At 44.9% G+C, this 6723-nt stretch overlaps 1 long non-coding RNA gene across 1 annotated transcript; it reads right to left on the reverse strand.

Annotated features, from left to right (window-relative positions):
* Positions 1 to 1241: 1241 nt before the first annotated feature.
* On the reverse strand, positions 1242 to 2601 carry LOC139433970 (uncharacterized). Its single transcript, XR_011643365.1, has 3 exons — positions 2265 to 2601; positions 1835 to 1999; positions 1242 to 1462 (listed from the first exon to the last, which is right to left on the reverse strand). It is a non-coding gene; the product is annotated as an uncharacterized lncRNA (long non-coding RNA).
* Between the last annotated feature and the right edge of the window lie 4122 nt (positions 2602 to 6723).

Below are 6723 nucleotides of genomic sequence, written 5' to 3' on the forward strand. Positions count from 1 at the left end.
AGCATTGGAGCAGCCTGTGAGCCTAATGGCGCATTTCCACTGCAGCGGGGTAGCCCCGTTTAAGCGTCCCTAAGCGTCCTCGCTCAGGCCTCGGGCTGCCTCGCTGGCCGTCCGAGGCCGTGGCGCATTTCCATTACAGTTTAGGACCTGGGGTAGCAACGCAGTGTAGGCGGGGCGTCGGCTTTTTGGCGGAGCGATGCTGGGTAAAACTGCAGTGGCGTCATTTTCAATGCGACACAACTCACAAAACACACACAACAATGGAGGATGTGGAAGCGATCGTTTTCTTGTTTATTGTGAAATCCATGGTGCTGACATGCTGTGCTCTGCATAACGTCTGCGAGAGTCATGGAGAGGACTATGATGATGGGTGGAATGCACCAGCAGCATTCCAGCATTCATTGTATTGAACATAAATAAATCTTTTTTTTTTCATATACATGTGTTTGTCAAATGTTTTAAACAAATGTTATCTGAATTGAATATTTAGTAAATATTTGAATTTCAAGCACCAGTCAGTACTGCCCCATAATAAGGAAATATCAGATCATGAAAAGAAAATCTTTCTAATAAATTAAGCGAATATCAAAGCTAACTATAAACATAAATACTAAAGTGTAAAACACAGCAAAACTATATTCATAAATGCAAGTGTAAAATAGTGTGGACAATTGTAAACATGGATGGAAACTAAAGTATCCACAACATAAAATAATATATTAAATATAACTTCAATCTTTCTTCTAGACATGTTAAAAGCTTGCTTGAATGGGTTATAGGTTTATTTTGTTCTCTCGTCTTTGAAATATATAAGGAATGTGTTGTTTGAGTCTAGTAGAACGAGGGTATTACAATTGAGCAATTTCTACATGTATGATGTATTTATCATGTATTCTTAATACTATTACAAAATAAACATGTAATAATGTTTTAGAGGAGGACCTCAAGCTAGCAAACTCAATTTCTTGCTTTAAATCTCTTAAAAGTAAGGGGCTTTTACCTAACTGATGGTGTTTGTTATTGCTTTATAAATTCATGTATGTTTATGTCTTCTCTAAATCAAGATTATGTGAATCTGATTTTTTTCTGTTGGGTGCCATTCATTATCAACAAGAGATAAGATAAGTCAAAGAAGTACTTTATTGATGGCAGTATAAAAATACAAAAAAAATGTTGTATCAAAGGCATGCCATTAAACAATACAAATAAAAAATGTAAAACTGTATTGCAGCCAGCATAAATATACATGGAATTGTAAATATAAAATGAACATTTTAAAGAAAATAAATAAACAAGGAAGTACAAATGTTGCATTTAAAAATTAACTAGATACAAAATATATAATATGTACAATAACTATTAAGGTTTTTTGAAGTATCACGGAGGAGACGAGCCACGTCGGCTGCCCAGTCATGGTGCCGTTCCTGCTGGGCCCGATCCTCTCCTCCTCGTTTCCTCTTGCCTGGGTGACAATAAGATAATAATTAGCAATAAGGAAAAAACATAGGACAGGTACAGGTCACACAAGGATATAAGAATAACATGTATAAACAGAACAACAGTAAGGTGAACTAAAGAAAGTTCTGGCCCTAGATGTTTACAATGATTGTGAAAGTGAATTACATTATGTCCAGCCTGTTGATAATGAATATAAATATATGTATATGATAGGATGTCACACACAACTGTACTAGCTGCTTACTAGCTAAGAATTTACTTGTAACAGAGCATTTCCACACAGTGGTATAGCTTATTTTAATTACTGTTGATGGATGATCCAAGGTTTAAAAAAACAAAACACAATTCCAGTCGTTTTGCCATTTCTATTTCTTACCTAGAACCACACGCTGCGGTGTCGTGATGGCACTCGGTGTTGGTGGTTGAGTTGGTGTCGATTCTTCGGCTGGGGTCCGTTCTGGATTCGATGACGATGTGGACGGAACACTGCCATCAACCGTTGTTCGGGAATGTTCCTCCTCACGAGTCCCAATGTAATCATCTAGAACAGCAAAATGACTTGTTAATTCCACAAACTACTGCAGCACAATACTAAATAGCAACAACAACTATAGAAAAGAAAAACTGAACGTAAACAATGGCACATATGGTGTTAGCAAACAATAGCTCTAGCCCGAAGAGCTACATAGCTAGCTAAGGCAGATAGCCTTAGCTAGATATGTAGCTCTTCGGGGCTCCATAAAAGCATGGGTTGTCGAACATTAATGTAAGGATAAAATAGACTTCTTTGTTAGAAGTGAGCGTACCTTGCAGGGACTCCAGTAAAGCCGTTGCCGTTTTCCCTACATCGCAGGAAAGTCCTCGAAAATCCGCGTTCGGACATCTGTGCAGAGACATCCTGGAACACTTTCACATTTCGCGTTGTTCCGTCGAGCTCCCGCTGGATTTTATCATCCCCAATGAGATTAAGGAACGTCGTCACCTCCTCGGTCGACCACGGTGTGCTTTTCTTCGACGTTGCCATTTTTGTAGCTCCTCCGTTTACAAAATGCTGCAAGCTTGCTTCTAGATCTATATGCGACGCTAGGGATGATCTCGCGCGCGATCTTGTGACGATTCTCTCTGACCAATCAGCAGTCGAGTGTTGACGTCACAGCCCTGGCCTGGTCGGATAGAACCACGATTTTATGGGGCCGGAAAAAGAGAGAAAAAGTACCCGCTAGCCGGTACTAGGGCTGGCTATATGGAAATGACACCAAAAACTGGCCTGGCCGCTTGAGGACGGTTAAGGACGCTTAAACGGGGCTACCCGCTGCAGTGGAAATGCGCCATAAGTGTGGAGGATGTCGTTGTGGAAATTGCCAACCAGGAGGTAAAGAGATGACTCTGGCGGAGGAGAGAGCTGGATATCATAAAGGCAGGCCTAACCTACGTCAGGCAGGATTCTCATATTACATCACCACACTGGGACGCAAAATATCCCTGGACTGAAGACCCCACTTCTCTCCCCAACAACAAACGTGCTGTAGAGGCCACATTCATGCGGACAGAGAAACAACTAAGGCGGGAGCCTGAGTGGCAAGCTGCATATAAAGCCCAAGTCCACAAAATGGTTGAAAGAGGTGCAGCCATCAAACTCACGGACCAAATTAAGACCAACTGGAAAGGATCAGTGTGGTACGTAAGCCACTTGGTAGCACCAAACCCTCATTCAGTGACTACACCAGTACGGCTTGTATGGAACAGCAGCCAGAAGTTCAAAGGAGTAAGCATGAATGACATTCTACTAAAGGGACCTGATGTTCTTAATCCGATCAGAGCTGTACTGTTGAGGTTCAGAAGAGGTGTGCATGCAGCTCTGGGAGACGTAAAGAAAATGTACAACTCAGTGTGGCTGGAAGAGCGTGAGATGCATATGCACAGATTCCTCTGGAGAGACAGTCCAGAAGAAGAGATATGTGAGTATGTTATCACAAGAGTCAACATTGGGGACAGACCAGCCGGTTGCATTGGACAGGTGGCTATGAGAGAAACAGCCAGTCTGCTCATGTTTTCCCACATGAAAGAGGAACGCAGAGTTCTTGAAGAGGACAGCTATGTGGACGACCTCTTAACCTCCCATAACAGTCAAGAACAACTGGAGAGGATTACAGAAGGAGTGGAGGAAATCCTGAGAGTTGGTGGCTTCTTCCTTAAGTCATGGGTCCAGTCTGGTCAAAGTGGGAGGCAAGAAACTGCAACAGCACTCCTGGGAGGAGGGAAAGCAACAGCTGACAGTAGGACTCTCATCCTTCCAAATCAGATGAGAGAGGAGGACAACAAAGCCCTGGGAATCGGGTACAAAGTGGAGGAAGATAAGCTCTACATGTTGACCTCAATCGAAAAAGCAGATGAGAGTGGGCAATGACCTCCTCCTAGAGCAAGTGAGACCTGAGACACCTAACCCACTGAGTAGACGGGAACTGCTGAGTCAGGTGGCTGGACTTTATGACCCAATTGGCTTAGTTACACCTGTCAAACAGAAGGGGGCCATCCTTGTCAGGAAGGCATTCCAGGAAACAGGGGGTGGAAAGCTGACCAGGGAGACCTGGGATAGCCCACTCTCAGAGCACCTCAGGGAGGAAGCCATCCATCTATTTGAGGACTATGCGCAGCTTGGAAAGATTACATTCCAGAGAAGCATCACGCCAGATGGCTGGAGAGGGAAACCATGGGGAGTCACATTTTCGGATGGAAGTGAGAGAACCTATGGAGCTGTGATGTACCTAAGGTGGGAGACAGATCGAAGGACTGAGGTCCGATTTGTGGAATCAATCAATCAATCAATGTTTATTTATATAGCCCAATATCACAAATGTTACATTTGTCTCAGTGGTCTTCACAGTGTGTACAGAATATCAGTATGACAATACGACACCCTCTATCCTTAGACCCTCACATCGTACAAGGAAAAACATCCGGAGAAAACCCACAGTTTAAAGGGAAAAATGGGAGAAACCTCAGGGAGAGCAACAGAGGAGGGATCCCTCTCCCAGGACGGACAGACGTGCAATAGATGCCGTGTGTAAATTGAAAAGATAATACATTTGCAACATAGGTAGTCCAAATGTTTGGAAATGCATGTGTGTATAATAGGAAGATGAATCCATGAGGATATTCATCCAGGACATATGATCCAGGACCACAGCCACGACTAAAGATCTAGGGCTCGCGATCCAGGACACAGGACCGCAGGATCATCCATGACTCCGGATCCCGGCGTATATAGACACCAAAAAGAAAGACATTTGGGGAAGCTGGGTTAATCGGAACATGAGAGTACACAGGTATAGACAGAGAGAAGGAAGAAGTAAGATGTCCCCCGACAAACTAAGCCTATATCAGCAAAACTAAGGGCTGAATCTAATCAGCCCTAACTATAAGCTTTATCAAAAAGGAAGGTCTTAAGCGCACTCTTAAAAACGGATAGGGTGTCTGCCGCCCGAACACAAACTGGAAGCTGATTCCACAAATGTGGAGCTTGATAAGAAAAGGCTCTGGCTCCCATTGTACTTTTAGAGACTATAGGAACAACCAACAACCCTGCATTCTTGGAACGCAATGCCCTAATAGGACAGTAGGGTATAATGAGTTCTTTAAGGTAAGATGGTGCCTGCCCCTTAAGGGCTTTGTAGGCTAGAAGAAGAATTTTAAATTATATCCTGTGTTCTATAGGGAGCCAGTGTAAGGCAGCCAGAACAGGAGTAATGTGGTCCCTTTTCCTAACTCTGGTTAGTACACGAGCTGCAGCATTTTGAATCAGCTGAAGCGACTTGATTGACTTCTTGGTACCCCCTGATAATAAGGAGTTACAATAATCCAGCCTTGAAGTAACAAATGCATGGACTAGTTTCTCTGCATCGTTTTGAGGCAAGATATGCCTAATTTTTGCAATGTTACTGTTACGTTCCCTTGTAGAGCTAGGGGTACCAAGGGAAGTAGCGACACACCAGACAGCCGGACGAGAGAAAAAGGAGAGGAAACGGAATGCCGAAGGAGTTTAAGTGAGGTTTTAATGCGTCAATAAGTAAGGTGGCTCACCAGCCAAAGTACAACACAAACGTACAACAAACAACACAACTATGCTGGGTCTCACACAGAGACAGGCTGCACACATGCAGCCAGACGAGAAGGAGAGAAAGAAGGCCCTCACTGCCGTCCTCCTCCGGTCCTATATGGAAGTCCTGATTGTTAATTCGGATCACCTGGGGGGAGGCTGCACCTGGGGACAATCAGAGGGAGAGAGAGGAAAACACACACACACGACCACACACACACTACGGCACGTAACACTTCCCCCCCATAAAACACACCTTATACTGCTCACCAGCAGCCAACACCGGAGCAACACATGGAACACACACAACACTCACTGAACACAGATCCACATCGCTCTGAGCTAGGTCCACACCAACCGCTTCAGAGACGGAAACACCCACACCCACAGCACTGTCACAGACGGATGCAGAACTCAACTGCAACTCACCACTCTGTCGCATCGCAACCGGGTGCCGGTCTTTTGGCTTTTCCAGAGCCGCTGCCACCTGCTCCTTCCGAGCTACACACTCTGCCTCTAGATGACCAGGATCAAGACAAAAGAAACACATTCTCTTTTTCTTGGGTCCTGGAAGAGAGACAGAATGAGCCTGTTACGCCTGTTACGAGTTTTCCGGAAACCAACACGATGAGGAGAATCGCTCTGAGCCAAAACACCACTGTGTGATAGCTCAAGCCCTTCCTCATCCGCCATAGTGGTGGCCTGCTTTCGCTTCCAAGCTGCACAGTCTGCTATCATGTGACCTGGGTCAAGACAAAAATAACACGCTCTGTCTATCCTGGGACCTAACACTGGAACACTGGCACAGGGAACATCATTATCAGGAGCTCTCCGATAAGTGTCCCGCTGAGGAGGGTCCTGCTGAAACAAAACGCTCCTGTGTATCAGCGCACTCTCATCTGCCAGAGTGGCAGCCTGCTGAAGGGTAGTCACTCTCTGCTCATTCAGGTAGACTACCGTACGCTCCGGTACACAGTTTTTGAACTCCAACAGCATCAGCTCACATACTGAAGCTATGTCATCCGCTGTACATGCTCTACACCACCTGTCAAAGAGGACTTTCTTCTCCCTCGCGAAGTCCACGTATGTTTGGCCAGAAGCTTTCTTCATGCCGCGGAAACGCTGCCTGTAGGCCTCAGGCACAAGCTCATATGCCCTGAGAATAGCAC

The sequence above is a fragment of the Pseudochaenichthys georgianus genome, chromosome 6 (genome assembly GCF_902827115.2).
Source record: "Pseudochaenichthys georgianus chromosome 6, fPseGeo1.2, whole genome shotgun sequence".
In the NCBI taxonomy this organism is placed as follows: domain Eukaryota; kingdom Metazoa; phylum Chordata; class Actinopteri; order Perciformes; family Channichthyidae; genus Pseudochaenichthys; species Pseudochaenichthys georgianus.